Source organism: Procambarus clarkii, chromosome 53 (assembly GCF_040958095.1).
Source record: "Procambarus clarkii isolate CNS0578487 chromosome 53, FALCON_Pclarkii_2.0, whole genome shotgun sequence".
Lineage (NCBI taxonomy): Eukaryota > Metazoa > Arthropoda > Malacostraca > Decapoda > Cambaridae > Procambarus > Procambarus clarkii.
This window is the reverse complement of record NC_091202.1, coordinates 32,733,774-32,748,493: the sequence shown is the minus strand read 5'-3', so window position 1 is coordinate 32,748,493 and position 14,720 is coordinate 32,733,774. Positions and strand designations below refer to the sequence as shown.

General features: G+C 42.8%; 1 protein-coding gene across 1 annotated transcript in view; it reads left to right on the top strand.

Annotated features, from left to right (window-relative positions):
- LOC123767103 (whirlin) overlaps positions 1-14,720 on the top strand; it is a 379,357-nt gene that overhangs the window by 18,644 nt on the left and 345,993 nt on the right. The gene's annotated exons all lie outside the window — the stretch shown is intronic.

Here is a 14,720-nt window from a genome sequence, read left to right as displayed (position 1 = left end):
CTTTACCAAAACAAGAAATAACAGGGGCAGCATAATCAATAAGAGATCTCACAGCATGTCATGTGACTACCATTGTAATGTGAAATGTAAAATGTGATTAATAATTGTGTACTGTATTGGTTTGAGAGCCTCTTGAGGGACTTTATATATACGAGGGGTAGAAACAGCCTAAGCTACTCTATCCATTTGAAATGTACTTTCATTTTCTCAATAAACTTACTTGAACTTGAAGGCGACGGACGTGGTGCTCCGTCCCAACTCTTACAAAACAGCTCTTTGAAGAGGAACACCTTGCCCAGCTGCACACCTGCTGACGATACTCCTTGGACTGATGAAGTGTGCCACCTGACTCTCCAAACTCATCGCCCAGATCACAACATAAACAAAATAAGTTGCACCTTCATTTGCCCTGTCTACTGGACACCGAGTCTGGTTTGCTGAAGTTTCTTAAGAGCTGACACACAGATAGATATATTAGACGAGGAGGGGGACCTAACAGAGGTAGCCCTTTCCCTAACAGAGGTAGCCCTCTGTTAGGGAAAATTTGAAATTTAGTCTCAAAGGAGGAATCAAAACTGACCCACACACAAAAACTCCCTTTAAGAGAAGAACCCATCTCCCTTGGAAACTTTAACACGCGCCATCCATACTGAGGATTCAGTGCTCAAAACTCACAGAATTCAGACTCACCAAACACCAGCTATTGCATTAAGATGAGTCACGAGTTTGTTAACTTCATTAGATTGTCTGGTGCCGTAATGAGTAAAGATCGTTAACATTTTGAGTTCGTTCGTTGCATCAACATATAAATGAGTCATATTTTCTAAGGAATAGTTTTAATGAGTGGACCATAGGTATCCTAATTAATTATACAGGGTCTTTCAGAAAAAAATACTAAATTTCGAAATCTAATAACTAGCCCAATTATCGTTAAAATTATACATTTTAACAGCATATGTAAAACCAAAAATTCTACGTTTACTGTTTTTTCTTTTTGGATATATTAATGCCATTCACTGAAAATGAAAAGGCGTTTTGTGTGTTAAAAGAGTATTCACGAACACAGTCGAACAAGACTGCAGTGTACATTTGTAAAAGAATTCGTTAAAAATGCACGAACTGGAGTACAGATTTGGACATGGCACAAAATAGTTCGATGAGGAAGGCTGTCTGTGCAGGGCGAAATGATCTGGACGACCACCAGTACCGGAAAACATGTCCGAGTGTGTTCGAGAAACAATTTTGCAAAGCCCCCCAAGAAATCCATAAGAAGAGCAAGTCTGGGAACCCAGATTACTCGAACGACAGTTTATCACCTCGCCAGGAAACGCTTCCTAATGACACCCAACAACCTGCAGCTCATTCAGGTCCCAAAGACAGACGACAAGCAAAGGTGCAAGCAGTTGCTATGCTGCTTGCTGTGTACTCACCTAGTTGTGTTTGCGGGGGTTGAGCTCTGGCTCTTTGGTCTTTGGTCATGTTATGCATGAGAAACTTAATGAATGCGAGTTTGAGCAACGTCTTGTTTTCAGTCATGAGGCCACATTTCATACGAATGACAAAGTCAACAAGCATAATGTTCACATTATTTGGGGCGAAGGTAATCACCGCGCCACAATAAAGCTCACAAACCCACCAAACACACACACTGAAACTACGACGTTGGTACAACGTTCGAACAAGTTTTAACACCACTTAACCAGTTATAACAACCAATATAGCAAGTTGTAACAACGTTCAAATACGTCATAAACACGTTAAGCCAAGATGTAACAACTTCATTACAAGTTGTAACAAGAGGAAAATATAGACAGTTTCGGTTTGTGTTTCCAGGGCTTAAAGGACTCACAAGTGAATGTGTTCTGCGTCATCTGCAAGAATCATTTTCATGATTTATTTTATTTTTAAATATATATTATTTTAAAGAAATGTGACCAACGATGTTTATCTGCACATGCTTCATTACTGGCTAAATGATGAGCTCACTGCAACGAAGAACACTTCATTTTTCAACAGGACGGGGCTCCACCTCGCTGGAAGCTCACTGTGTGGGCTTATCTGAATGAAAATCTCCCAGGAAGATGTATCGGAGGAAATGGCCGCCACGGTCACCTAACCTGACGTTATTGTTGTTGTTGTTTTAGATTTAGCTTCGCAGAACGAAATGTCGATGTAGCACAGGCTATGGTAAGCCCGTAATTGAGTTCGGTTATTCGCAATAACCTTGTTACTGTGATATTTGGGTCAAAGTTTTAAATGGAGGTGGGGTTTCCTCCTTTTCCACCGTTTCTTTTTTCTCATCTGTTTCAGTGCACTGGTTTTAGTCTTGTTTCAATAACATTATTTTGGTGGCGGATGTAGATGCAAAATGCTCACTAGTAAGTCCCAGTCTTCAACGGCTTTTTTAATCATTGTAGTCGCTGTGGAATGAGAATCTAATGCAGCTGCTGTCGTTGGATTAATGTTGAGTTTGATGTGCAGGGCTTCAGTAGCTTCACATTCCAGTAAGTAGTGCAATAGTGGCGCCTCTGCTTCTGTTCCACAGATATGACTCTTTTTAGCTATTGGGTTTACCTCCCAGCAGCACTTGTAACTAAGTCTGAATCTGTGTATGGCTACTGCAATGTCTCTAGCTATCTTTTTTGTCAGGCTTGAGAGAGTAGTGCCCAGTGGCTTTTTCGTTCCATATTGCAGTGAAGCTTCCTTCCCCTGCTTTGGCTCTGTGGCGACTTTTGATAATTGGGAGTATTTTCTTCTTGATTTGCTCCTTAATCTGTGAAAAACTTGGAGGTATTTGAACCTGTACAACAGACAAAGCAGTGGCTGTTTTTGCTAGTGAGTCTGTCTTTTCATTACCATCTATGCCAATGTGACTCATTACCATCTATGCCAATGTGACTCATTACCATCTATGCCAATGTGACTTAGTATCCAATTTAGGGTGATTGACAATCCTAGATTATGGGGCTTCTTTTCCTATATGTTGGATTTATGTGAGGAGTTGTATATTATCTCTGTGTTGACTGGATAACAATGCCTGGAGTGAAGATTTAGTCGGTATGAATGATGATACCATGTAAATTATTCTAAGTTGTATAGTTTAGGGCCTCCTTCAGGGCATATAATTCTGTTTGCAATGTTGAGCACCCACTATTCATGCTCCAGTAAGCTTCATGGTTGTTAGTGTAAACTGCTGCCCCAGCAGAACCTCTTTCTTCATCAACTGATCCGTCTGTGAAGATGAGAGTCGTTGTATGTCTTTAGATGGTTTCCATTTGTTGTTCTATGACTGCTTTGAGCCTCTGCGAGTCACATTTTGATTTTTTAACTTGTAATCCTTCAATGATTATCTTTAGACTCGATTCTTCCCATGGAGGAGGCTGCCGAAAATGTTGATATGGTCTATCTTCCCCTTTGTTTTTAATGGTCCATTTCAAGTCCACATTCTTTAGAATCTTGACCAGATTATTCGTCTATGCACTTGTTCTATATTGAAGGTTTCTGTGGAACGATCTGTGTATGCTATCTCTGATTGACAGTCTGGCGGTGGTTCCAACAAGTTTTGTTGTTATGGTGGCTATCCTTTGTTTGATCCTGTTTTTTAATGCTGGTAAGTTGGTTTCCATGATTAGATTCTCTCGATGCGTCCATATAGGTGCTCCCAGCATTGTTCTGAGAGCATCAGTTTGAGACACTTCCAGTTTCTCCCATTGGTTATCACTGAGGAATGTAAGAGCAGGAGCAGCATAGTCGATGAGTGACCTAACTGCTTGAACGTCGTACATTTTGAGTACTGGTAGAGATGCACCATCTCTAAGACTGGTCAGGGAGCGCAAAGCTGAGTTTCAGGCTTTACAACGTTGCCGGAGATATGCAATTTCTTGAGTAAATTTCAACTGGCTGTCTATTATGACTCCAAGGTATTGAAAAGGGTTAACTCACTCAATTTCATGTCCTTGTATTGCGAGTCTGATGTCTTGAGTTCTCATTTTAATGGCCATTGCTTTGGTTTTATTGCTGTTATTTTCACTGCTATGCGTTCCGCTTCCCTGCTGATAATATCTAGGCATTTTTGTGCATGGTTCCTTGCACCTTTTCCATTGATGATGACCACAAAGTCCTCTGCATAGTTAAGCAGTTTGGCTTTTCGTAACTTGAGCTTCATGAATTGTTCCATGAGACAGTTGAAGAGGAAGGGACTTAGTATTCCTCCCTGTGGAGTTCCATTTTCCAGCCTCTTTGAGGTCGATGTTTTTCCTTGGAATTTGACTTTAGCTTCTCGGTTAACCAGGCTTCCTTTGGCAAAGGCAAGAGCGTGTCTTTTGATTTCCTTATCCACAAAGCAGCACAGTGTAGCTGGATCATTGGCTAACTCGAAGGCTTTTTCTAGGTCTAGAAAAATAAGGATTCCAGGTTTGTCATTGATTAGATCCAGGAGGGAGGTAAGGCATTCTGTGGTTACAACAACGTTTCTGTAAGCAAACATATTTTCGTGTAGTGGATTGGCTTTCCATTCAATTCGATTAAGAGCCATTCTTTCCGCAGTTTTTGCCAGACAGCTTGTTAATGAGATGGGTCTTGGATTTCTTGGGTCTTTAGGTTTTGGAATGGGAACTATAATTGCATTGTTCCAAGAGAGTGGTCGAGTTCTTGTCACCCATACTCTGTTGAGGAGATTCAAGAAGGCTTCTTCACCCTTTTCTCCTAGCTTGGGTAACATGTTGTAAGTGATTTTGTCCTCACCTGGAGCTGTGTTTTTAGTTTTCTTTGTAGCTCTTCTGAGTTCTTTCAGATTGAAAGGTTAGTCTAGTTCGTCAGGTAAGGCTAAAGCATCATCTACTTTTTTCCATCTTGCTGCTTGAAGTCTTTGTTGGTGAGTCAGAGTTGCTTGAGGAAGTTAAGAGGAACTGGCTCTTGAAGCAAATAGATTTGCTAACCTATCTGCTTCTTGCTCTGGATGAACATGATGGGGCGGAGCAGGAGGCGATTTTCCTTTGGCCTTGTTGATCTCCCTCCAGATGTCGCCCAAGGACGTATGCTGATTTAGCTTGGCATTCCACTCAAGCCATTTTTCTTTGATTTTTGCTGTTTCTTCGTGCACATGATCTCGGACAGCTCTAAGAAGTCCTAGATTAGCTTCGGTTCTATCTCTTCTGAAATTCTTTCGTGCACAATTTAGTCTGTTTTGTAGCTCTGATTCTATCACAGTAATACCAATGGTCCTTGTGTTGTTGGGTAATTGTTTTCCTATTGGGGATGGCGTGATTTGCTGCTCTATGTATTGCATTTACTAAATTTTTTCCATTTCTTCGGTGCTGTCTGGATGAGTGTAGTTTTGGTGCCAAGTTTCGAGAGATTCCTAGAACTTTGTCCAATTTGCTTTGATAAAGTCCCATCCGGGCTCGGGAGCTGGAGGTCTAGGAGGTAGTGCTATATCAATAACTGTTTTTGTAGCAAAGTGGTCACTAGTCAGAACATGGTCAACTGACCAATGACAACTCATAAATACTGGTGGAGACAAACGTGAGGTCCAGTTTCCTCCCACCAGTGTGGGTTGGTTCCGTCGAGTTAAGCAGACTGGCTTCAGGCACTTCATCCAAAAGGTGTTCAATATGTCTTCCGTTGGCGTCGGTTCTTGGTGAATCAAGTAGTAATTCACTATGGGCGTTGAAGTCACCCGAGATGATAGTAGGTGTAGTGACTGCTATTTCAAAGATTGCAGAGAGATCCATGTCGTGTTCTCTATGGCTCCTGTATACATTGAAGATGGACAACATTGAGTTCCTCATAGTGAGATTAACACCAATAATTTCGACGTTCTCGCCACAGTTGGGCAGGTCTGTGATTGATGTGGCATTGATATGATTTCTTACTAGAATTGAAATGCCTCTGGTGCCACCTTGTGCAATTGGGCAGTAGAAACCTTTATATCCTGGGATATTGATATTTCTTTCAGTCCTGGTGATTGTTTCTTGAAGTAAAACAATATCAATTTTGTCCTTGAGAAGCACTGCTCTGAGTGTTTGTGCGTTGTTTTTAAATCCTTGAATATTCCATTGTATAATCTTGAGATTGTCCATTATTCTGTTAGTTGAATCCATTGAATCCATGATAGTTTTTGAAGTGCTGACTTCCCCGACGGCTTCTGTCTTCTTGGTTGGAGTAGAGACTGCCATTGTCTTCTTGGTTGGAGTAGAGACTGCCATTGGGTGCTGAAACCATTCAGTTTCGTCACCTTCTTGGACTTCTACTTCGTCGACCTTTTCAGGTTGGGCATGTAGAAGTGTGGAAGAAATAAGTTCAGTAGATTGTTTTTTTTAACTTAATAATAATATAATAATAATAATAATTTTATTTAGGAAAAGTACATACATAGTTGCAGAGTTACAGTACAAACATTCTGTTAGATTTAAAGATAGAGGTAGTACATACAATACCTAAAGCCATTAGTACGCATAGCGCTTCTGGCAATTAGTTAACTTAGTTAACATTTCCTTCCTTGAATGTGGGTTGGTCTGTTCCAGTGCTTGGAATGCTTTGTCAAGCATCTTGCTGAAGGTCTCTGTCAGGGAGGCAATAACCGTTAGAACAGTAGTCACTTGATACTTTTTGGCTACCTTTCTCTTTTCTTGGTAGGTGAGGAGACTCTTGGTTGAGTCCTAGCGTCTTTGCTACATCCAGCTACTGGGGCATTTGATAATGTAGGACTCGTCATTCGTGCTTGGGAGGTCTTGGAGGTAATAGCAGGTGTATTCGTTTTGCTGCCCTGATCTATTCGGTTGTTGTTGCCTTGAGGAGTGTGGAGCATTACTTTGTTTTCTCCAGGTATTGGAGGCCCTGTTCTTGCTCAGACTAGAAGGAATTGGTGCGTTAGTCTGTTGCTGATTTTCATTTATTCCGACTTGCCGAGGAGTGTACCACTGGCTTTTTACCGAGGGTCTGGTCGATTGTGGTCTAGAAGTTGTGACTTTGGGTTGCTGGGTAGACCCGAAAGCTAGTATTTTTTTACCCTTTCTGGACATCGTTTGTTCCAGGCGTGATGTGTATCCCCGCAGTTTGGACATTGTTTTCGTTTGTTTGCCTTCTTTATGCAGATTCTTGCATATGTTGGTGTTGTGGAGCTTGCTGCATACTCCACATCGTTCCGCGCCTCTGCAGCCATCTTTATGGTGGCCGAAGCGCGGTGACATCTGTAACAGCGCATAGGTTCTGGATTGTACAGCCTTAACCTGAATTGTCCATAGATCCCAACATTCAGAGTGTTGATGCGAGGTCCTTTTATTGTTACGAGGACGTGTCTTGTTTCTACACTGTTGTGCCTACACCTTTCCGCCGTTGTGACATTTGGGCATTGTAAGAGACTGTTTGCATGAACTTCAACCGGGAAATGCTGTAGTATCATCATGGTGATTTTTTCCACTGGTTTCAGTTCAACTAGGTCAACTGTATTCCCGAGGTTTGTAATTATACATGAATTAGCTGTGGATATGTTATATCTGCCTCTAATGTCAGGTTTGGCTCTAAGATCTGATCCTAGATGATCTTTTTCCAGTGCCGCAATGTAAGCATAAGTGGGACCATCTACTGGTTTCTCGGTTTTGAAGATGGTCCTTGGCATTGGTTTGGGGGCTGCTCTTGGGGTCTGGTTGGCTTCTTAATTGGTTTCTACGGGAGTTTCTTCCATTCATCGTTTGTTTGCCTTTCCGTTTCTTGCAATTTGCCACATTGGTTCATTGTGAGTAGGGTTATCCTGTTGGCCAGACCACACACTAGAAGGTGAAGGGACGACGACGTTTCGGTCCGTCCTGGACCATTCTCAAGTCGCCTGCATAGGGTTATCCTCTGGTTCATTATTCATCTTCAGCAATTTTCCTTGCTCTTGCTACGAGATCACTGTGTCCGTCTGACGTTAATAATTTCAGAAGGATGGTTAGGAGAGAGGGGAGGACATGTACCATAGAGTACTCATCTAAATGAGTAACTGAGGGAGTGATGTGCGTGTGTGTATACATATTTTTCTGCCTGACCTGACACCTTGTGATCTTTTTCTCTGGGGTGATGTGAAGGGCCTATGGTATATGTCCCCCGCTCTTCCTGCAAGCCTCGAGGGACCCAAGCAGAGAGTCTCTGCCACACTTGAGTGTGTTACCCAAGACACCCTGCAGGGTGTGTGGTGGGTCCTGGACTACCTGCTGCAGGGTGTGGTGGGTCATGGACTACCTGCTGCAGGGTGTGTGGTGGGTGGTGGACGACTACCTGCTGCAGGGTGTGTGGTGGGTGGTGGACTACCTGCTGCAGGGTGTGTGGTGGGTGGTGGACTACCTGCTGCAGGATGTGTGGTGGGTCCTGGACTACCTGCTGCAGGATGTGTGGTGGGTCCTGGACTACCTGCTGCAGGATGTGTGGTGGGTCCTGGACTACCTGCTGCAGGGTGTGTGGTGGGTCCTGGACTACCTGCTGCAGGGTGTGTGGTGGGTGCTGGACTACCTGCTGCAGGGTGTGTGGTGGGTGGTGGACTACCTGCTGCAGGATGTGTGGTGGGTCCTGGACTACCTGTTGCAGGATGTGTGGTGGGTCCTGGACTACCTGCTGCAGGGTGTGTGGTGGGACCTGGACTACCTGCTGCAGGGTGGGTGGTGGGTCCTGGACTACCTGCTGCAGGGTGTGTGGTGGGTCATGGACTACCTGCTGCAGGGTGGGTGGTGGGTCCTGGACTACCTGCTGCAGGGTGTGTGGTGGGTCCTGGACTACCTGCTGCAGGGTGTGTGGTGGGTGCTGGACTACCTGCTGCAGGGTGTGGTGGGTGCTGGACTACCTGCTGCAGGGTGTGGTGGGTCCTAGACTACCTGCTGCAGGGTGGGTGGTGGGTGGTGGGTCCTGGACTACCTGCTGCAGGGTGTGTGGTGGGAGGTCTATAGTTAATCAGTTATATACATAGCTAATGATAACAAAAATCTAGTATATACACATATACTAATGGGGGAGGGGGTAACCGGCGTGGCCCGGGTCTATCAGTCTCTGGTCCTCTGAACAAACAGTCCCAGAAAGTAGCATAACTATGTTACTTTTTAAGTACCCCTTCCTCCCCCCCCCCCCCCCCGCCCCTTGACCGTCCTCCTTTCCTCGTCTTCCACTATACCCGGCGATGCCCGGGTGCCCTCCTCCTCCTCCTTTCGTCTTCTCTCCCCCCCCCCCTCTTCCGCTCTTCCCCTACAGCCCTCATTCCCCGTTCTAATCAACCTCTCTCCTCCCTCTTCCCCTCTCCTGATCTGACCCCTTCCCAATTAACCCCTCTTCCCTTTAATGAACAATTAATAATATTCCTAATTCATTTAACTTTGGCCTACCCTGATCCTGATCAGCCTATGTCCGTCCCGTACCTTAGACTATTTACCCTACAAATTTAGGTAAGTCTAGTCCCAACTGTGTGGCCTCCAACTTCGAACAGACAGACAAATATTTTCTCCTATTTTACAGTTGAATATGATTACGAACTGGGATAAATATGTATAAATACTCTGTGAACATTTTAATAATTCGTTTGTGAAAGGTTTTGAGGATTTTTACTGGCAAGTGTGGATCATTTGCCTCATTACAATGCCCAACCACTTGGACTGGACGGTAAAGCGACGGTCTCGCTTCCTGCAGGTCGGCGTTCAATCCCCGACCGTCCAAGTGGCTGGGCACCATTCCTTTCCCCCCATCCCATCCCAAATCCTTATCCTGATCCCTTCCAAGTGCTATATAGTCGTAATGGCTTGGCGCTTTCCCCTGATAGTTACCTTGTCCTTACCTTGCCTCGACCCAAAGACAACAATGTGACCTACTCTACAACCTAACACGGTTGAGCTACCACAATTGGTAAAGTCTTACACACACATATATAACAAATATGTACTATCAAAATTAGTGTTGTTAAGACTTCTCTGCTTCTGGAACTGTTGTTAATAACACTTCTCTACTACAACTACTGTTACCAAGACTACTGAACTTTTAGAACTACTCATACTAAGACTACTGAACTTTTAGAACTACTGTTACTAAGACTAATGAACTTTTAGAACTACTCTTACTAAGACTAATGAACTATTAGAACTACTCTTACTAAGACTAATGAACTTTTAGAACTACTCTTACTAAGACTAATGAACTTTTAGAACTACTCTTACTAAGACTAATGAACTTTTAGAACTATTGTTACCAAGACCACTGAACTTTAAGAACTACTGTTACTAAGACTACTGAACTCTTAGAACTACTGTAACTAGGACTATACTTCTAGGACTACTGCTTGTAAGACTACTACTACTCCTACCGTTACTAGAAATAGGGAAGGATTTAACAACTTATTACTAAACATTTTTTGCATTTCTGCCAAGAAATGAAAGAGGAGGAGGAGACCAAGAACAGATAAGATGGACCCCAGAAAGTTCCTATTTCTAGTAGGGTCATAATTATCCAGGGTCGACATCGTCCTAATGAGATCAAGTCCGGCAAATGTGAGCTTAAATGGGGGGGGGGGAGTATAATGGTTTTTTTTCCCATTAGCCTTGATGGGGGAAGGAGAAAGGAGGTGGGAGAGACAATTGCACGTGAGGACATTTGTCTGAATATAATGATTGTGGTGCTGAGTGAAACTGTGTAGTTACTGGATGAGAACTACGCTCGTGGTGTCCCGTCTTCCCAGTACTCTTTATCGTATAACTCTTTGGAACTAATGGCTGTTTTGGCTTCCACCATCACCACCTCACTTCGCTTGTTCCAACCGTCTGCCACTTTGGAAAAGAAAACTTTCTAGTGTTTTTTTCAGCACCTTTGTTTCCTTAGCTTGAATCTGTGTCCTCTTGTTTGTGAAGTTACTGGTTTCAGGAATTCCTCTTTGTCAATTTGGTCAATTCGTGTTAGTATTTTGTAAGGTGCTGTAGGTATTGTGGTGTGGGAATAGTGATGTTGTATTGTGGTGTTGATGTGGTGTTGTATTGTGGTGTTGTATTGTGGTGGTGTTGATGTGGTGGTGTTGATGTGGTGTTGTATTGTGGTGTTGATGTGGTGTTGTATTGTGGTGGTGTTGATGTGGTGGTGTTGATGTGGTGGTGTTGATGTGGTGTTGTATTGTGGTGTTGATGTGGTGTTGTATTGTGGTGGTGTTGATGTGGTGGTGTTGATGTGGTGGTGTTGATGTGGTGTTGTATTGTGGTGTTGATGTGGTGTTGTATTGTGGTGGTGTTGTATTGTGGTGGTGTTGATGTGGTGGTGTTGATGTGGTGTTGTATTGTGGTGGTGTTGATGTGGTGGTGTTGATGTGGTGTTGTATTGTGGTGTTGATGTGGTGTTGTATTGTGGTGGTGTTGTATTGTGGTGGTGTTGTATTGTGGTGTTGATGTGGTGTTGTATTGTGGTGGTGTTGTATTGTGGTGTTGATGTGGTGTTGTATTGTGGTGGTGTTGATGTGGTGGTGTATTGTGGTGGTGTTGTATTGTGGTGGTGTTGATGTGGTGCAGGCATTGTGGCATTGGTATAGTGGTCTTGATCGTGTTTTATATGTATGATAGTGTTGATGATATGGTGTTGGTGTAGTGATGTTTTTTACGTTTTAATTGTATAAAATGGCATTGTTGATGTGAAGGTATAATGATGTTGTGTAGGTGTGATGGTCTTGATGATGTGGCATAGTCATGTTGGTGTTGTTGATGTGCTATGTGGCTCTGTGCTCGTGATGCTGGATTGAACATGACAAAACAACCCCCCCCTTCCCCCTCCTCACCATACCTTAGAATAGTAATAACGACATCTTCAATATTTACAGTCACTATGAAAGATAGAAGTATGCATCCGAGGACCGGGCCGCCGGGATGCTAAGCCCCGAAATCATCATCTCAAGAAAGCATATTCTCAGTCAAACAATAAAACATATCTTGGTTGCACGTGGCATCTAAACCGTGTGACTGAATGAAATGCATTTAATTGTACTGATCACCTAGAGTGAATGGTGATGTCTTTCACCATTCTACATCACCATGAATGTAGACGTGGGAGCCGGTCGGCCGAGCGGACAGCACACTGGACTTGTGATCCTGTGGTCCCTCGTTCGATCCCGGGCGCCGGCGAGAAACAATAGGCAGAGTTTCTTTCACCCTATGCCCCTGTTACCTAGCAGTGAAATAGGTACCTGGGTGTTAGTCAGCTGTCACGGGCTGCTTCCTGAGGGTGGAGGCCTGGTCGAGGACCGGGCCGCGGGGACACTAAAGCCCCGAAATAATCTCAAGATAACATTTTAAATATATTGAGAAAAAAGGGTTTACGGATAGCTTATGTTAATTACGCTCTATCGAACACTTTACATGCTATCTTATTAGTAAAAGTAATTAAAGTAATTCGCTCTTAAGTGTTCTTAAGCAGTAGCTTAAGAATGTTCCATGATTTGTCTCCCTTCGTAAAAATCGGCACCACATTAGCAACCCTCCACGATACAAGAACTTTTCCCGACTGTAATCATTTAGTAAATTTTGCAAGAAAAAGACTCGCTAAGCTCATCTCTACTATTCGTTGCATATTAGAGGATAGTGAACAAAATTTACCGATATATTTTCGATAGCAGCTGATATTGTACACAACGGGGTGATATAATTAGGAAAGCAGCTCAAGTGGACATTATTGGCGGGATAATTTTATCTTTACTGTGGCTCAAACAAGTTTTTAAATACATAATTTCTCCAATTATTTTTTTTTAATAAAATGAGAGAGGGTTATGACAAATTCGTAATAGACAGTATTATTAGATTATGAGCCATATATATATAATATAATATAATACTATTTTGCACTCTGTTATTGACTGTTCTTTACATTCTCTTCATTCTCATGTTCCTCTGTCAAGAGCTGTTCATATCAATATTCTCTCCCTCCTTATTCTTTCACTTCCATCGGTTTTTCCATCACCCCTTCTTCCATCTCTTCTATTTTTCCACTTTTCACTGTTACTCTCTGCTCGTCTTCCTCTCTCCTTATCTTCCTGTTTCTTCTCTTTGTGTATCTTGTTTCTGCAGCCTCTTCCTCTCTCTCCTTATCTTCCCTCTGCTGCATCCTCCTCTCTCTTTATCTACCTCCAGGATCCTCCTCCTCTCTTTATCTACCTCCAAGATTCTCCTCGCTCTTTATCTACCTCCTGCAGCATCCTCCTCTCTCCCAATCTATCTCCTGCATCCTCCTCTCTCTTTATCTACCTCCAGGATCCTCCTCTCTCTTTATCTACCTCCAAGATTCACCTCGCTCTTTATCTACCTCCTGCAGCATCCTCCTCTCTCCCAATCTATCTCCTGCATCCTTCTCCTGTCTCCTTATCTTACTCCTGGTCTCTTGGTGATGGGGGTGGGGGAAGCTGGGAGGGGTGGCGAGGTTCCATATACGTTATATAACATAATAATATATAATCCTCCTTATCTATCTCCACCCCTCCCCCCCCCCCCCCCCCCCTCTTGTCCGGCCACAGTCATTTAAAATCAAATTCTTGTTTCGGATTTTGTTGTAAATTACATGACCTCACAATTCATGTATAATAAATCTGGAGAAGCTCGACATGATTGCTGACCAGACCACACACTAGAAATTGAAGGGACGACGACGTTTCGGTCCGTCCTGGACCATTCTCAAGTCGATTGTGAGATATACATCAGCCACGTTATTGTGACTCATCGCCTCGACATGATTATTACTGTGAGCTAATTACTAATGTTCCCTCTACGAGTCTAATTAGAAAAAAAAAACAAGGAATTCTTAATTATAAACTTCTGGTGGAGAGAGTGATTTACTTTTCCTTTGATATGTTCTTGGGCAGGATTTAGTTTTTTTTTTTTAATTTATTGTCGAGGAAGTTTTTGTTTGCAATTTTGTCAGGTATCTATGCATGGTTGTGTCTCTCATTTGTCGTCTGGGAATTATAAATAGATTTTCTCCATGGAAAACTTGGAATAATTTTACAATAACATTAAAAAAAGCCCTCGAATGGTAAAGAAAAAATTTGTTAAAACAACATTAAAACAAAAATTTGTTAAAACAACATTAAAATACAACATAAATACAATTAAAAAATAAATACATATCCAGATGAAACAAAATACTAAAAGAATTATTACCAATGACAATGAACGATCCCAAGATTCGCTATAAACCCGCCAAACACACACCGAAACTAAGCCGTTGGTACAACGTTCGAACAAGTTTTAACACCTCCTAACCAGTTATAACAACCAATATAGCAAGTTGTAACAACGTTCTAATACGTCATAAACACGTTAAGCCAAGATATAACAACTTTATTACAAGTTGTAACAAGCGGAAAATAGAGACAGTCTCGGTTTGTGTTTCCAGGGAATGAAGTCCAACCGACCGACACTATCTATCACGAGTCAACCAACGAAGGAGAACAAGTGCAAATATAAGCAATTGGTAAGTGGGACGCGGACTTCAGAAGCAAACTATCAGGGACGAGGAGATCACAGCCACTTTAGCTGGTGACACAGAGTAAGAAAACAAGTGTCTTATGGTCTCACACCGTCTTTAAACACACGTTGTTGTTTTTACATTTAGCTTCTCTGAACGAAATGTCCATGTAGCACGGGCTATGGTGAGCCCGTAATTAAAACACGCCTCATGGTTGTATAAGTACCAGTACCGTTGCCGGTGGGCTGAGCCGGTGGCTGAGCGGACAGAACACTGCACGC